At 44.5% G+C, this 18417-nt stretch overlaps 1 pseudogene; it reads left to right on the top strand.

Moving 5' to 3' along the window:
• Positions 1-11577: 11577 nt before the first annotated feature.
• LOC123494016 (uncharacterized) lies at positions 11578-12791 on the top strand (annotated as a pseudogene).
• Positions 12792-18417: the final 5626 nt, after the last annotated feature.

Here is an 18417-nt window from a genome sequence, read left to right on the forward strand (position 1 = left end):
CCAGAATTTCTTTTATGGGATCACGTATAATTGCCACCAACCCTTCCCGTTTTCAGGAATATGACCTTCCTGTACAATTTTGGCGGGCTAAAATCACTAGAACCTTCACGCCGGATACCCCCTTGCGCCGTTGCTGCCATGGTCCCGCGCCTACGCTGCCACCATGCCGCTGACCATCACCGTCGCCATGCTAGGAGAGAGCTCCCCCGTGAGGCGCCACGGGCGCCGCACCTCGGCCACACCAGCCGCCGCTAGTGACGCCGCTTGTCGAAGAGCATCCCCGCCGTCGTGCCTCTTCCTTTGGCTGCCGCAATGTCACCACCAACATCGCCGACCACCACCGCTACGACGGATTCCACCGGCATGCCGACCCGCGCCACCATGTCACACGTGTCATGGACTTGCGAGCCATAGGCTATTAGGTAGGCTTTTTATTGAAAAAAAGGAAAATAATTATGGAAACTGAGAAAAGTAGGTGGGAGACAATCTTGTCTAAATTATACTATCATCTCGATCCCGTAAAACAACTTTTACGAAAAAAAATTAGGGAGCTATTAAAGTTGCTCTACGTCTCGCAACAGGCTAGAAATAGCTAGTCCGAAATCAAGTCTATGATTGCGTGAAGTATTTTGCTTGTTTCTATCAATTGGGCGGATTATGGTCCAACAAAAATGAGTACTTCCTCCGTAAAAGGCTCTATGCGGGTTCAGTCCACTGAGAAAGAGCAACTTTAGGCTCGTTTGCGCTGAAACAAACGCTGCTGCTCCATCTGAAAAACGAGAAGTGACGACATCACAGTTCTCTGAAGAAACAGAACACAGGGTTCAGACTTTTGCTTTTGGAATTTCGAACTTCAAACACAGGGTTCAGACTTCACAACTGAACACAAAATTGCAATGTTATTATGCATACCAAATAAAAGTTCCATCCAACTCAAAAAACAAGTTCCATCTAATAAAACTAGGAACAAATTTCACAGCTGGAGGAGACAGAGACATTGATGTCGATCGTATCCTGCATAGCTGCGGGCCGGCAGGCTGCAGCCCCGCCAAGGATGATCCAGGTGAGCGAGCTGGCCCTGGCAGCCTCAGGTAGCCAGCCCAAAACCAAAGCCTAGCTAGTACTACTCCACTCCCATTCACTCGTCATGAATCATGTAATTGCTCCTGGTGTAATTGAAACGCAACCCGCCAAGCATTACAACTGTGTAAGCTCACGCAACGCAAGCGTAGGTCATGACTCGGTTGTGACACCCAGCGGTCAGCAGCGCATTACATCGCAGTTATGGTCGTATCAATGGCTGCTCCAGAAACCATCCATCAACAAGGAATTGAAGAACTTCGCAGACTCACAGTATAACCATGACGTCTGGTAGCTCTCAAGAAAAGGGCAAAAAAATGCATTTCAGAGTTAGCACCATGCACAATAACCTTTTTCACTTCCAGAGTTTCAGTATAGTCAGTCCATATTCAGAAAGTGTTCGCTAACAGTTTTTTGTCATCTCTTGGAGAGAGCGGAGAGGCGTCAAACTGTGCGTAGATGAACGCCAGAGCAGCAATTATTTTTGGCAGATATACGGGTAGGTGAGTCTTGAAGTGCTGCCTTGAATTCGCAAGAGGTAAATGCTAGCACTACTGCTAGTCTGAAGATGCTCCACGAAGTTGCAGCACCACCCTGCTGCCAGATTCATAACTGTTGCAGAATCTTTGGACAAATTTTTTGCAAAGAGAACTACAATACCATGATACAATCGCATGTCCTCACTTTCGGTTACAACAACGGCACTTGGGCTAGCTTTTTTTTTCCGACAAAGGTGGATTTTTTGGTTTAAAATGAAGCATTAAGAGGATACATAAGAAGCACATAGCCGATCTCTGCATAGTTAGGATACACACAATCAACACTAACACACACGAAAACACGTCGGCAACTAGTAAAGTCATATAAGACCAAATCTATGCGTAGACGAGGAAAAAAAACCAAAGTAGTCCGATCATGATCGGCAAACTTCAGCTATGACCATACCCGCACCAACCATCTAATTACACTATACAAACGATGAGGTTCTGTTATGACCGGCGTCACTTATAGCTGGAGGAGGCCCAATGGCGCGTCTAGTTAGGGGCTTGGCCCAACTTATCTTTATTTCAATTAACTCATCGATGATTATATAAATTTTTGTAAGGACACGTTTTGGAATTAAGCAATAAGTCATAACTATTGCTCGGCTCCCTTCAGAAGCCGAAACCCTAAACCCTAGCCGCCCTCCCGCGCCCTCTCCTCCTCGCCCGGCAATAAGTCATAACTATTGCCCGGCTCCCTTCAGGAGCAGAAACCCTAAACCCTAGCCGCCCTTCCCGCGCCCTCTCCTCCTCGCCGCGCGACCACGGCGCCGACGCGCCGCCGTTCGCGCCCATCACCTCTCCATCCTCCCTTCCACCCCTACAACTTGAGGGCTAGGCCTGGTAGGATCCAAGTTCCTATCAATCTGGTATCAGTTCTCTCGGGATCGGTCATGTCCACGTCTCTTCCCACCGCCACCCTTCCACCGCCGCCGACCACCATCATGCCGCCGGCGACCTCCGCGGCTGGCGCGCCGTCCTTATCAGGGCCGATGTCCTCCGCCGGCTGGACGTCGCCGATCGCCACCCCCATCGTCTTCATCCCAGAGGAGATGACGGTTGTCCTCCGGGATCTCACCCAGGCGGTCGGGGGTATCTGCACGTTCCTCACGAGTCCCTATGGGCCACAGCCGCTTGGGCCCTTCACCACCTCCCCGCCGCCGCAGCAGCCGCCGTGGCTGCCGCCAGCCTCGGCGACCCCCGTCGCCCCGCCATGCCGCAGTTGCCGTGACAGCCGTGTTGGGGAACGTAGTAATTTCAAAAAAATTCCTACGCACACGCAAGATCATGGTGATGCATAGCAACGAGAGGGGAGAGTGTTGTCCACGTACCCTCGTAGACCGAAAGCGGAAGCGTTAGCACAACGCGGTTGATGTAGTCGTATGTCTTCACGATCCGACCGATCAAGTACCGAACGCACGGCACCTTCGAGTTCTGCACACGTTCAACTCGATGACGTCCCTCGAACTCCGATCCAGCCGAGTGTTGAGGGAGAGTTTCGTCAGCACGATGGCGTGGTGACGATGATGATGTTCTACCGACGCAGGGCTTTTCCTAAGCACCTCTAAGATATTATTGAGGTGGATTATGGTGGAGGGGGGCACCGCACACGGCTAAGAGATCCAAGGGATCAATTGTTGTGTCTCCAAGGGGTGCCCCCCCTCCCCGTATATAAAGAAGTGGAGGAGGGGGAGGGCTGGCCCTCTCTATGGCGTGCCCTAGGAGGAGTCCTACTCCCACCGGGAGTAGGATTCCCCCCTTCCAAGTAGTAGGAGTAAGAGTCAAGGAAAGGGGAGAGAGAAGAGAAGGAAGGAGGGCGCGCAGCCCCTCCCCCTAGTCCAATTCGGACTAGACCTTGGGGGGCGCCCAACCTCTCCTCTCTCTTTCCCCTAAAGCCCAATAAGGCCCATATACTCCCCGGCGAATTCCCGTAACTCTCCGGTATTCTGAAAAATACCCGAATCACTCGGAACCTTTCCGATGTCCGAATATAGTCGTCCAATATATCGATCTTTACATCTCGACCATTTCGAGACTCCTCGTCATGTCCCCGATCTCATCCGGGACAACAAACTACCTTCGGTACATCAAAACACATAAACCCATAATATAACCGTCATCGAACTTTAAGCGTGCGGACCCTGCGGGTTCGAGAACAATGTAGACATGACCGAGACACGTCTCCGGTCAATAACCAATAGCGGAACCTGGATGCTCATATTGGCTCCCACATATTCTACGAAGATCTTTATCGGTCAAACCGCATAACAACATACGTTGTTCCCTTTGTCATCGGTATGTTACTTGCCCGAGATTCGATCGTCGGTATCTCAATACCTAGTTCAATCTCGTTACCGGCAAGTCTCTTTACTCGTTCCATAATACATCATCCCGCAACTAACTCATTAGTTACAATGCTTGCAAGGCTTATAGTGATGTGCATTACTGAGTGGGCCCAGAGATACCTCTCCGTCAATCGGAGTGACAAATCCTAATCTCGAAATACGCCAACCCAACAAGTACCTTCGGAGACACCTGTAGAGCACCTTTATAATCACCCAGTTACGTTGTGATGTTTGGTAGCACACAAAGTGTTCCTCCGGTAAACGGGAGTTGCATAATCTCATAGTCATAGGAACATGTATAAGTCATGAAGAAAGCAATAGCAGAATACTAAACGATCAAGTGCTAAGCTAACGGAATGGGTCAAGTCAATCACATCATTCTCCTAATGATGTGATCCCGTTAATCAAATGACAACTCATGTCTATGGCTAGGAAACATAACCATCTTTGATCAACGAGCTAGTCAAGTAGAGGCATACTAGTGACACTCTGTTTGTCTATGTATTCACACAAGTATTATGTTTCCGGTTAATACAATTCTAGCATGAATAATAAACATTTATCATGAAATAAGGAAATAAATAATAACTTTATTATTGCCTCTAGGGCATATTTCCTTCAGTCTCCCACTTGCACTAGAGTCAATAATCTAGATCACATCGCCATGTGATATAACATCAATAGTTCACATCACTATGTGATTAACACCCATAGTTCACATCGTCATGTGACCAATACCCAAAGGGTTTACTAGGGTCAATAATCTAGTTCACATCGCTATGTGCTTAACACCCAAAGAGTACTAAGGTGTGATCATGTTTTCCTTGTGAGAGAAGTTTAGTCAACGGGTCTGCCATATTCAGATCCGTATGTATTTTGCAAATTTCTATGTTTACAATGCTCTGCACGGACCTACTTTAGCTAATTGCTCCCACTTTCAATATGTATCCAGATGAAGACTTAGAGTCATCTGGATCAGTGCCAAAACTTGTATCGACGTAACCCTTTACGACGAACCTTTTGTCACCTCCAGAATCGAGAAACATATCCTTATTCCACTAAGGATAATTTTGACCGTTGTCCAGTGATCTACTCCTAGATCACTATTGTACTCCCTTGCCAAAATTAGTGTAGGGTATACAATAGATCTGGTACATAGCATGGCATACTTTATAGAACCTATGGCTGAGGCATAGGGAATGACTTTCATTCTCTTTCTATCTTCTGACGTGGTCGGGCTTTGAGTCTTACTCAATTTCACACCTTGTAACACATGCAAGAACTCTTTCTTTGACTGTTCCATTTTGAACTACTTCAAAATCTTGTCAAGGTATGTACTCATTGAAAAAACTTATCAAGCGTTTTGATCTATCTCTATAGATCTTGATGCTCAATATGTAAGCAGCTTCACCGAGGTCTTTCTTTGAAAAACGCCTTTCAAACACTTATTTATGCTTTGCAGAATAATTCTACATTATTTCTGATCAACAATATGTCATTCACATATACTTATCAGAAATGTTGTAGTGCTCCCACTCACTGTCTTGTAAATACAGGCTTCACTGCAAGTCAGTATAAAACTATATGCTTTGATCAACTCATCAAAGCGTATATTCCAACTCCGAGATGCTTGCACCAGTCCATAGATGGATCGCTGGAGCTTGCACATTTTGTCAACACCTTTAGGATCGACAAAACCTTCTGCTTGCATCATATACAACTCTTCTTTAATAAATCCATTAAGGAATGCAGTTTTGTTTATCCATTTGCCAGATTTCGTAAAATGCGGCAGTTGCTAACATGATTCGGACAGACTTAAGCATAGATACGAGTGAGAAACTCTCATCGTAGTCAACACCTTGAACTTGTTGAAAACCTTTTGCGACAATTCTAGCTTTGTAGATAGTAACACTACTATCAGCGTCCGTCTTCCTCTTGAAGATCCATTTAATCTCAATGGTTTGCCGACCATTGGGCAAGTCAATCAAAGTCCATACTTTGTTCTCATACATGGATCCCATCTCAGATTTCATGGCCTCAAACCATTTCGCGGAATCCGGGCTCATCATCGCTTCCTCATAGTTCGTAGGTTCGTCATGGTCAAGTAACATGACCTCCAGAATAGGATTACCGTACCACTCTGATATGGATCTCACTCTGGTAGACCTACGAGGTACGGTAGTAACTTGATCTGAAGTTACATGATCATCATCATTAGCTTCCTCACTAATTGGTGTAGGAGTCACAGGAACAGATTTCTGTGATGAACTACTTTCCAATAAGGGAGCAGGTACAGTTACCTCATCAAGTTCTACTTTCCTCCCACTCACTTCTTTCGAGAGAAACTCCTTCTCTAGAAAGGATCCATTCTTAGCAACGAATGTCTTGCCTTCGGATCTGTGATAGAAGGTGTACCCAACAGTCTCCTTTGGGTATCCTATGAAGACACATTTTTCCGATTTGGATTTGAGCTTATCAGGATGAAACTTTTTCACATAAGCATCGCAACCACAAACTTTAAGAAACGACAACTCTGGTTTCTTGCCAAACCACAGTTCATAAGGCGTCGTCTCAACGGATTTAGATGGTGCCCTATTTAATGTGAATGCAGCTGTCTCTAATGCATAACCCCAAAATGATAGTGGTAAATCGATAAGATACATCATAGATCGCACTATATCCAATAAAGTGCGGTTACGACGTTTGGACACACAATTACGCTGTGGTGTTCCAGGTGGCGTGAGTTGCGAAACTATTCCGCATTGTTTCAATTGAAGACCAAACTCGTAACTCAAACATTCTTCTCCACGATCAGATCGTAGAAACTTTATTTTCTTGTTACGATGATTCTCCACTTCACTCTGAAATTCTTTGAACTTTTCAAATGTTTCAGACTTGTGCTTCATTAAGTAGATATACTCATATCTACTCAAATCATCTGTGAAGGTCAGAAAATAACGATACCCGCCACGAGCATCAACACTCATTGGACCGCATACATCGGTATGTATTATTTCCAACAAGTCAGTAGCTCGTTCCATTGTTCCGGAGAACGGAGTTTTAGTCATCTTGCCCAAAAGGCACGATTCGCAAGCATCAAATGATTCATAACCAAGTGATTCCAAAAGTCCATCTTTATGGAGTTTCTTCATGCGCTTTACACCGGTATGACCCAAATGGCAGTGCCACAAATAAGTTGCACTATCATTATCAACTTTGCATCTTTTTGGCATCAATATTATGAATATGTGTATCACTACGATCGAGATCCAACAAACTATTTTCATTGGGCGTATGACCATCGAAGGTTTTATTCATGTAAACAGAACAACAATTATTCTCTGACTTTAAATGAATAACCGTATTGCAATAAACATGATCAAATCATATTCATGCTGAACGCAAACGCCAAATAACATTTATTTAGGTTTAACACTAATCCTGAAATTATAGGGAGTGTGCGACGATGATTATATCAATCTTGGAACCACTTCCAACACACATCGTCACTTCACCCTCAACTAGTCTCCGTTTATTCTGTAACTCCTGTTTCGAGTTACTAATTTTTAGCAACCGAACAAGTATCAAATACCCAGGGGCTACTATAAACACTAGTAAGGTACACATCAATAACTTGTATATCAAATATACCCTTGTTCACTTTGCCATCCTTCTTATTCACCAAATATTCGGGGCATTTCTGCTTCCAGTGACCATTTCCTTTGTAGTAGAAGCACTCAGTTTCAGGCTTTAGTCTAGCTTTGGGCTTCTTCACGGAAGTGACAACTTGCTTGCCATTCTACATGAAGTTCCCTTTTCTTGAAACTAGTGGTCTTGTTAATCATCAACACTTGATGCTCCTTCTTGATTTCTACCTTCATCGATTTCATCATCATGAAAAGCTCAGGAATCGTTTTCGTCATCCCTTGCATACTATAGTTTATCATGAAGTTCTACTAACTTGGTGATGGTGACTAGAGAATTCTGTCAATCACTATCTTATCTGGAAGATTAACTCCCACTTGATTCAAGCGATTGTAGTACCCAGACAATCTGAGCACATGCTCACTGCTTGAGCTATTCTCCTCCATCTTTTAGCTATAGAACTTGTTGGAGACTTCATATCTCTCAACTCGGGTATTTGCTTGAAATATTAACTTCAACTCCTGGAACATCTCATATGGCCCATGACGTTCAAAACGTCTTTGAAGTCCCGATTCTAAGCCGTTAAGCATGGTGGACTAAACTATCAAGTAGTCATCATATTGAGCTAGCCAAACGTTCATAACGTCTGCATATGCTCCTACAACAGGTCTGTAACCTAGCGGTGCATCAAGGACATAATTCTTCTGTGCAGCAATGAGGATAATCCTCAGATCACGGATCCAATCCGCATTATTGCTACTAACATCTTTCAACTTAGTTTTCTCTAGGAACATATCAAAAATAAAACAGGGGAGCTAAACGCGAGCTATTGATCTACAACATAGATATGCTAATACTACCAGGACTAAGTTCATGATAAATTTAAGTTCAATTAATCATATTACTTAAGAACTCCCACTTAGATAGACATCTCTCTAATCATCTAAGTGATCACGTGATCCAAATCAACTAAACCATGTCCGATCATCACGTGAGATGGAGTAGTTTCAATGGTGAACATCACTATGTTGATCATATCTACTATATGATTCACGCTCGACCTTTCGGTCTCAGTGTTCCGAGGCCATATCTGTTATATGCTAGGCTCGTCAAGTTTAACCTGAGTATTCTGCGTGTGCAACTGTTTTGCACCCGTTTTATTTGAACGTAGAGCCTATCACACCCGATCATCACGTGGTTTCTCAGCACGAAGAACTTTCGCAACGGTGCATACTCAGGGAGAACACTTATACCTTGATAATTTAGTGAGAGATCATCTTATAATGCTATCGTCAATCAAAGCAAGATAAGATGCATAAAAGATAAACATCACATGCAATCAATATAAGTGATATGATATGGCCATCATCATCTTGTGCTTGTGATCTCCATCTCCGAAGCACCGTCATGATCACCATCGTCACCGGCGCGACACCTTGATCTCCATCGTAGCATCGTTGTCATCTCGCCAATCTTATGCTTCTACGACTATCGCTACCGTTTAGTGATAAAGTAAAGCATTACAGGGCGATTGCATTGCATACAATAAAGCGACAACCATATGGTTCCTGCCAGTTGCCGATAACTCGGTTACAAAAACATGATCATCTCATACAATAAAATTTAGCATCATGCTTTGACCATATCACATCACAACATGCCCAGCAAAAACAAGTTAGACGTCCTCTACTTTGTTGTTGCAAGTTTTACGTGGCTGAGCAAGAACCGTTCTTACCTACGCATCAAAACCACAACGATAGTTCGTCAAGTTAGTGTTGTTTTAACCTTCTCAAGGACCGGGCGTAGCCATACTCGGTTCAACTAAAGTTGGAGAAACTGACACCCACCAGCCACCTGTGTGCAAAGCACGTCAGTAGAAGCAGTCTCGCGTAAGCGTACGCGTAATGTCGGTCCGGGCCGCTTCATCCAACAATACCGCCGAACCAAAGTATGACATGCTGGTAAGCAGTATGACTTGTATCGCCCACAACTCACTTGTGTTCTACTCGTGCACATAACATCAACGCATAAAACCTGGCTCGGATGCCACTGTTGGGGAACGTAGTAATTTCAAAAAAATTCCTACGCACACGCAAGATCATGGTGATGCATAGCAACGAGAGGGGAGAGTGTTGTCCACGTACCCTCGTAGACCGAAAGCGGAAGGGTTAGCACAACGCGATTGATGTAGTCGTACGTCTTCACGATCCGACCGATCAAGTACCGAACGCACGGCACCTTCGAGTTCTGCACACGTTCAACTCGATGACGTCCCTCGAACTCCGATCCAGCCGAGTGTTGAGGGAGAGTTTCGTCAGCACGATGGCGTGGTGACGATGATGATGTTCTACCGACGCAGGGCTTCGCCTAAGCACCGGAACGATATTATCGAGGTGGATTATGGTGGAGGGGGGCACCGCACATGGCTAAGAGATCCAAGGGATCAATTGTTGTGTCTCCAAGGGGTGCCCCCTCCCCGTATATAAAGGAGTGGAGGAGGGGGAGGGCCGGCCCTCTCTATGGCGTGCCCTAGGAGGAGTCCTACTCCCACCGGGAGTAGGATTCCCCCCTTGCAAGTAGTAGGAGTAAGAGTCAAGGAAAGGGGAGAGTGAAGAGAAGGAAGGAGGGGGCGCAGCCCCTCCCCCTAGTCCAATTCGGACTAGGCCTTGGGGGGCGCCCAGCCTCTCCTCTCTCTTTCCCCTAAAGCCCAATAAGGCCCATATACTCCCCGACGAATTCCCGTAACTCTCCGGTATTCCGAAAAATACCCGAATCACTCGGAACCTTTCCGATGTCCGAATATAGTCGTCCAATATATCGATCTTTACATCTCGACCATTTCGAGACTCCTCGTCATGTCCCCGATCTCATCCGGGACTCCGAACTACCTTCGGTACATCAAAACACATAAACTCATAATATAACCGTCATCGAACTTTAAGCGTGCAGACCCTACGGGTTCGAGAATAATGTAGACATGACCGAGACACGCCTCCGGTCAATAACCAATAGCGGAACCTAGATGCTCATATTGGCTCCCAAATATTCTACGAAGATCTTTATCGGTCAAACCGCATAACAACATACGTTGTTCCCTTTGTCATCGGCATGTTACTTGCCCGAGATTCGATCGTCGGTATCTCAATACCTAGTTCAACCTCGTTACCGGAAGTCTCTTTACTCGTTCTGTAATACATCACCCCGCAACTAACTCATTAGTTACAATGCTTGCAAGGCTTATAGTGATGTGCATTACTGAGTGGGCCCAGAGATACCTCTTCGACAATCGGAGTGACAAATCCTAATCTCGAAATACGCCAACCCAACAAGTACCTTCGGAGACACCTGTAGAGCACCTTTATAATCACCCAGTTACGTTGTGATGTTTGGTAGTACACAAAGTGTTCCTCCGGTAAACGGGAGTTGCATAATCTCATAGTCATAGGAACATGTATAAGTCATGAAGAAAGCAATAGCACAATACTAAATGATCAAGTGCTAAGCTAAGGAATGGGTCAAGTCAATCACATCATTCTCCTAATGATGTGATCTCGTTAATCAAATGACAACTCATGTCTATGGCTAGGAAACATAACCATCTTTGATCAATGAGCTAGTCAAGTAGAGGCATACTAGTGACACTCTGTTTGTCTATGTATTCACACAAGTATTATGTTTCCGGTTAATACAATTCTAGCATGAATAATAAACATTTATCATGAAATAAGGAAATAAATAATAACTTTATTATTGCCTCTAGGGCATATTTCCTTCAAGCCGCCACCCACGGCGAACCCCGGCGCCTCCACCATGCAGCAGCAGCAACAGCTGCAGTCGCCGCACCGGCGACCGCGGCCCCGGGCATCCCGACGACGGCCCCGGGGGTGCCCATCCACCAGGTCCGGTTCCCCCCATCGCCGTCTCCGTTACTGGCCTGGCTCGCCGGGTCCCTCGAGCCGGTCTACATGACGGCCTCGGGCGGGCCGCACATGCCGCTCCCGCCAGTGACGCACCCGGCCATGCAGTTTGGCGGGTCCTTGAGCTCCGTCGGGCCCTTCGCCGGTGTCGACGGGCCCCTGTTCCAGGGCGGCACCCTAATGCCCGTCTACTCGGCTCCGTCGTCCTCGCTGCTCTGCGCCGACGAGGCGTACCCCTCCGTCATCCACGACCAGACCCCGCTGCGCTTCTCCAAGCTCGAGTTCGCCACCTACGACGACACCATGGACCCCCTGAATTGGCTCAATCAGTGCGACCAGTTTTTCAGGGGGCAACACAAGCTCGCGTCCGAACGCACCTGGATCGTCTCCTATCACCTCCGGGGCACCACACAGACGTGGTATTACGCCCTCGAGCAGGACGAGGGTGGCATGCCCCCATGGGAGCGTTTCCCCGAGCTTTGCCTCTTACGCTTCGGGCCACCGATACGCGGGAGCCGGCTAGCGGAGCTTGGGCGCCTACCTTTCACCTCTACGGTGCAAGACTTCGCCGACCGCTTCCAGGCCATGGCGTACCACGCACCCGGCGTCATGGCTCGCCAGCGGGCCGAGCTCTTCGTTGGCGGTCTGCCGGATCATATCCGCATGGATGTGGAGATGCGGGGCCACAGGACCTCCAGACGGCAAAGTACTATGCCCGCGCCTTCGAGCACCGCGCGGTGGCCATGCAGCAGGCGTCACCGTTCTGGGGCGTCCGACGGCCCTCTCGGCCGCCACCGACACCACCAGCGCCGTGGCGTTCGGCCCAATCGCCCGCGGCACCTGACGCTCCGTCCGCGATGCGCCACTTCCGTCGGCTCACCCCGGCCGAGCAGCTCGAGCGCCATTGTCAGGGGCTATGCTACAACTGCCACGAGCCCTACGTCCCGGGCCATGTTTGCCCCGCGCCTGTTGTACTTGTAGGCCGCGGACTATATCGAGGAGGACGCCGCCGCCGCCGGGCTCGGCAACCTGGCCGCCCCTTGGCTGACGAGGTTCCTTCGGGGCCCGCCCAGGCGAACGCCCTCGTCGTCTCCCTTCATGCACTCGCAGGCATCCGGACAGAGAAGACTATGCTGCTGCCGATGACGATCAACGGCGAGCGGTTCCTCGCCCTCTTGGATACGGGCTCCACCCATAACTTCCCGCCCGGGGCCACCTGGCGCTGCAGCTTGATACGTGTCCGTCGTATCTATAATTTTTGATTGTTTCATGCCAATATTATACAACTTTTATAAACTTTTGGCAACATTTTATATGATATATTTGGACTAACATATTGATCAGTGCCCAGTGCCAGTTCCAGTTTGTTGCATGTTTTTTGTTTCACGGAAAATCTATATCGAACGAAGTCCAAACGCGATAAAAATTTACGGAGAATTATTTTGGAATATATGTGATTTTTGGGACTTGGAATCAACGCTAACGGAGGCCCACGGCCTCCACAGCCCACCAGGGTGCGCCTCCACAGCCCACAGAGGCCCACGGCCTCCATAGCCCACAGAGGCCAACGAGCTTATATCAAATAACCTTTTTTCACCAGCAAGTTTGAAATCATAGTTGAGTTCTTTAACTGCCCAGTATGCTTTATGTTCTAACTCAAGATGTAAATGACTAGCTTTTCCATAAAGCATTTTATAAGGAGACATACCCATAGGCTTTTTATAAGCTGTTCTATAAGCCCAAAGTGCATCATCTAATTTCTTAGACCAATTCTTCCCGGACCTATTAATAGTCTTTTGCAAAATTAATTTTATTTCTCTATTGCTAAGCTCAACCTGACCACTAGACCGAGGATGATAAGGTGAGGCAATTCTATGGTTAACATCATATTTAGCAAGCATTTTACTAAAAGCACCATGAATAAATTGTGAACCACCATCAGTCATTAAATACCTAGGAACTCCAAACCTTGGGAAAATAACTTCCTTAAGCATTTTAACAGAGGTGTTGTGATCAGCACTACTAATTGGAATAGCTTCTACCCATTTAGTAACATAATCAACAGCAACCAAAATATGTTTATACCCATTAGAGGAAGGAAAAGGTCCCATGTAATCAAATCCCCAAACATCAAATGGTTCAACAATTGAATAATTCATATTTCTTGACGCTTACCAATATTACCTATTCTTTGGCATTCATCATGTGATGAGACATACTTACGAGCATCCTTGAAGAGAGTAGGCCAATAAAATCCAGATTGCAATACCTTGTGAGCAGTTCTATCTCCAGCATGATGCCCTCCATATGGTTCAAAATGACATTTCCGTAGGATTTGCCCCTGTTCATGCTCAGGTACACATCGTCTAATAATACCATCTACTCCTTCTTTATAAATATGTGGGTCATCCCAAAAGTAATGTCTTAAATCATAGAAGATTTTTTTCTTTTGTTGGTAAGTAAAGCTAGGTGGCAAATATTTAGCAACAATGTAATTGGCATAGTCAACATACCAAGGAGTACTATTAGCAACATTTATTGCAGCTAACTGGTCATCAGGAAAACTATCATCAATAGGTAGTGGGTCATCAAGCACATTTTCAAGCCTAGACAAGTTATCAGCTACGGGGTTCTTAGCTCCTTTTCTATCAACAATATGCAAATCAAATTCTTGTAGCAAGAGAACCCAACGGATAAGTCTAGGTTTAGCATCTTTCTTTTCCATAAGATATTTAATAGCAGCATGGTCTGTGTGAACAGTTACTTTGGAATCAACAATATAAGGTCTAAACTTATCACAAGCAAACACCACTGCTAAGAATTCTTTTTTAGTAGTAGCATAATTTCTTTGAGCACTGTCTAGAGTTTTACTAGCATAATGAATAACATTCAACTTCTTATCAACTCTTTGTCCTAGAACAGCACCAACAGCATAGTCACTAGCATCACTCATAATTTCAAAAGGCAAGTTCCAATCGGGTGGTTGAACTATAGGTGCAGTAATTAAGGCTTTCTTGAGTGTTTCAAAGGCTTCTAAACAATCATCATCAAAAACAAAAGGAATATCCTTTTGCAAAAGATTAGTGAGAGGCCTAGAAATTTTAGAGAAGTCTTTAATAAACATTCTATAGAAACTAGCATGACCTAGGAAACTACGAATACCTTTTATGTCCTTAGGACAAGGCATTTTCTCAATAGCATCAACCTTAGCTTGGTCCACTTCAATACCTCTTTCAAAAAATTTATGACCCAAGACAATGCCTTCATTAACCATAAAGTGGCACTTCTCCCAATTCAAGACAAGATTTGTTTGTTCACATCTCTGCAAAACTCGATCAAGATTGCTTAAACAATCATCAAAAGACTTCCCATAAACAGAAAAGTCATCCATGAAAACCTCAACAATATTTTCACAAAAGTCAGAGAATATAGCCATCATGCATCTTGAAAGGTAGCAGGTGCATTACATAAACCAAAAGGCATACGTCTATAAGCATAAGTTCCAAAAGGACAAGTAAGAGTGGTCTTTTCTTGATTAGGTTGAGAAACAGGTATTTGTGAAAAACCAGAATATCCATCAAGGAAGCAAAAGTGGTGTATGCTTAGATAATCTTTCAAGCATTTGATCAATAAAAGGCAAAGGGTAATGATCTTTTCTAGTTGCTTTATTTAATTTTCTAAAATCAATTACCATTCTATAGCCTGTAACAATTCTTTGTGGAATAAGTTCATTCTTATCATTAGGAACAACAGTAATACCTCCTTTCTCAGGGACACAATGAACAGGACTTACCCATCTACTATCAGCTATAGGATAGATTATACCTGCTTCCAGAAGTTTTAATATTTTTGTTCTTACCACTTCTTTCATCTTCGGGTTTAACCGATGTTGATGATCAATAACTGGTTTAGCATCAGGTTCCATATTAATTTTGTGCTGACATAGAGTGGGACTAATGCCCTTTAAATCATCAAGAGTATATCCAATAGTAGCTCAGTGCTTCCTTAGAACTTTCAATAATCTTTCTTCTTCATGCTCTGAAAGGTTAGCACTGATAATAACATGATATATTTTCTTCTCATCAAGATAAGCATATTTCAAAGTGTCTGGCCATTGTTTTAATTAAAACACAGGATCACCTTTAGGTGGAGGAGGACCTCCTAGAGTTTCAATAGGCAAATTGTGTTTAAGCAGAGGACGTCGTTCAAAGAAAATATTATCTATTTCATTTCTTTCATGCATATGTAAATCATTTTCATGGTCTAGCAAGTATTGTTCTAAAGAATCGGTAGGTGGCACAACAATAGAAGCAAGAGCAGTGAATTCATCCTTACTAGGCAATTCTTTTTCATGATGATTTTTTACTAAACTTGGAAAAATTAAACTCATGAGACTCATCACCAAAGCTAACACCCACAATTTGTTTCTGGCAATCTATCCTAGCATTGACTGTGTTCAAGAAAGGTCTGCCAAAGATAATGGGACAGAAGTCGCCTGGTGGGGAACCAAGAACAAGGAAATAAGTAGGGTATTTTACTTTCCCGCACAAGACTTCAACATCTCTAACAATCCCAACTGGCGATATAGTCTCTATTTGCAAGTTTAATAGTAACGTCTATGTCTTCTATCTCAACAGGTGCTATGTCTTCCCTAATTTCTTGATATAAATTGTGAGGAATAGCACTCACACTAGCACCCATGTCACATAGACCATGATAACAGTGATCTCCTATTTTAACTGAGATGATAGGAAGGCCAACTACTGGTCTATTTTTACCCCTTTTTTCAAGGTTTGGCAATTCTAGCAGCTTCTTCACAGAAGTAGATAACATGCCCATCCACATCTTCTTCTAAGAGATCTTTAACCATAGCAATATTAGGTTCAACTCTAATTTGTTCATCTGGTTTAGGTGTTCTAACATAGCTTTTGCTAACCATAGTTGAAACTCTAGCATGTTCCTTTATCCTAACAGGAAAAGGGGGTTTCTCAATATAAGCAGTAGGAACAACTGGATCAACATTATAGAGTATAGTTTCTTCTTTAACTAGTACTGGTTGTTTAGTTTCTTCTCTAATAGGTGGGTGATATTTAAACCACTTCTCTTCAGGGAGTTCAACATGAGTAGCAAATGATTCACAAAAGGAGGCTACTATCTCAGAGTCAAGTCCGCATTTAGTGCTAATCTTTTGAAAAGCATTGGTATCCATAAAAGATTTAACACAATCATACTTAAGCTTTATACCCGACTCTTTACCTTCCTAGCGTTCCCAATCTTCAGAGTTGCGTTTAATTCTTTCCAAAAGATCCCACCAGAATTCAATAGTTTTCTTCATAAAAGAACCAACACAAGAAGTATCCAGCATGGTTTGATCATTACGAGAAAGCCGAGCATAGAAGTTCTGAATAATAATTTCTCTTGAGAGCTCATGATTGGGGCATGAATATAACATTGACTTAAGCCTCCCCCAAGCTAGAGCGATACTTTCTCCTTCACGAGGACAAAAATTATATATATAATTCCGATCACGATGAACTAGATGCATAGGATAATTTTTTTGGTGGAACTCCAATTTCAAACGATTCCAATTCCATGATCCAATATCATCGCATATTGATACGTCTCCGTCGTATCTATAATTTTTGATTGTTCCATGCCAATATTATTCAACTTCCATATACTTTTGGCAACTTTTTATACTATTTTTGGGACTAACATATTGATCTAGTGTCAGTTCCTGTTTGTTGCATGTTTTATGTTTCGCAGAATCCCCATATCAAACGGAGTCCAAACGGGATAAAAACGGACGGAGAATATTTTTGGAATATTTGTGAAATATGGGAAGAAGAATCAACGCGAGACGGTGCCCGAGGGGGCCACGAGGCAGGGGGGCGTGCCCCCGACCCTCGTGGCCCCCCGTAAGGCGGTTGCTGCTCTTCTTTGGCCGCAAGAAAGCTAATTTTCGGAGAAAAATCTGGGCGAAGGTTTCAATCCAATCGGAGTTACGGATCTCCGGATATATAAGGAACGGTGAAAGGGCAGATTCCCAAAACGCAGGGAACAGAGAGAGACAGATAGATAGATCCAATCTCGGAGGGGCTCTCGCCCCTCCCACGCCATGGAGACCAAGGACCAGAGGGGAAACCCTCCTCCCATCTAGTGAGAAGGTCAAGGAAGATGAAGAAGAAGGGGGGGGGCTCTCCCCCTCTCTTTCGGTGGCGCCGGAACACTGCCGGGGGCCATCATCATCACCGCGATCTTCACCAACACCTAAGCCATCTTCACCAACATCTCCATCACCTTCCCCGCTCTATCTACAGCGGTCCACTCTCCCGCAACCCGCTGTACCCTCTACTTGAACATGGTGCCTTATGCTTCATATAATTTCTGTTGAGTGCTTTTATAAAGTTTAAAAACAAAAAAATAAAGAGGGGAACCCAAAACTTTTCAAAAGGAAAGTGAAAGTGAGAGAGACAAGCATTGTTGAAGTGGGGGAGCTCCTTGAACTTTGTTCATGATCACGGAAACTTTGTGAATCTTGATTACAGAAACTTTTCAACAAAAATAATTATCCCCTTGTACAATTCCATTTTATAATAAAAATAATGTGCCAAGGTTTGCCTTTAGGATGTTTACAATGCTTGTTGGTTTGTGCAGTGCAGGACAGAAACTTTAGCTGTAGTGCGGGATTTTACATTTTTTTACTGGAACGTCAAATGGCTCTGATTCTTTTGGCACTGTATTTCTATACAAATTGTTTATTTTTCCTCATTTTGGTAGAATTTTTGGAGTACCAGAGGTATGGTGAATGTTCAGATTATTACAGACTGTTCTGTTTTAAACAGATTCTGTTTTTGATGCATAGTTTGCTTGTTTTGATGAAACTAT

The sequence above is a fragment of the Aegilops tauschii genome, chromosome 5 (assembly GCF_002575655.3).
Source record: "Aegilops tauschii subsp. strangulata cultivar AL8/78 chromosome 5, Aet v6.0, whole genome shotgun sequence".
Classification (NCBI taxonomy): Eukaryota; Viridiplantae; Streptophyta; class Magnoliopsida; order Poales; family Poaceae; genus Aegilops; species Aegilops tauschii.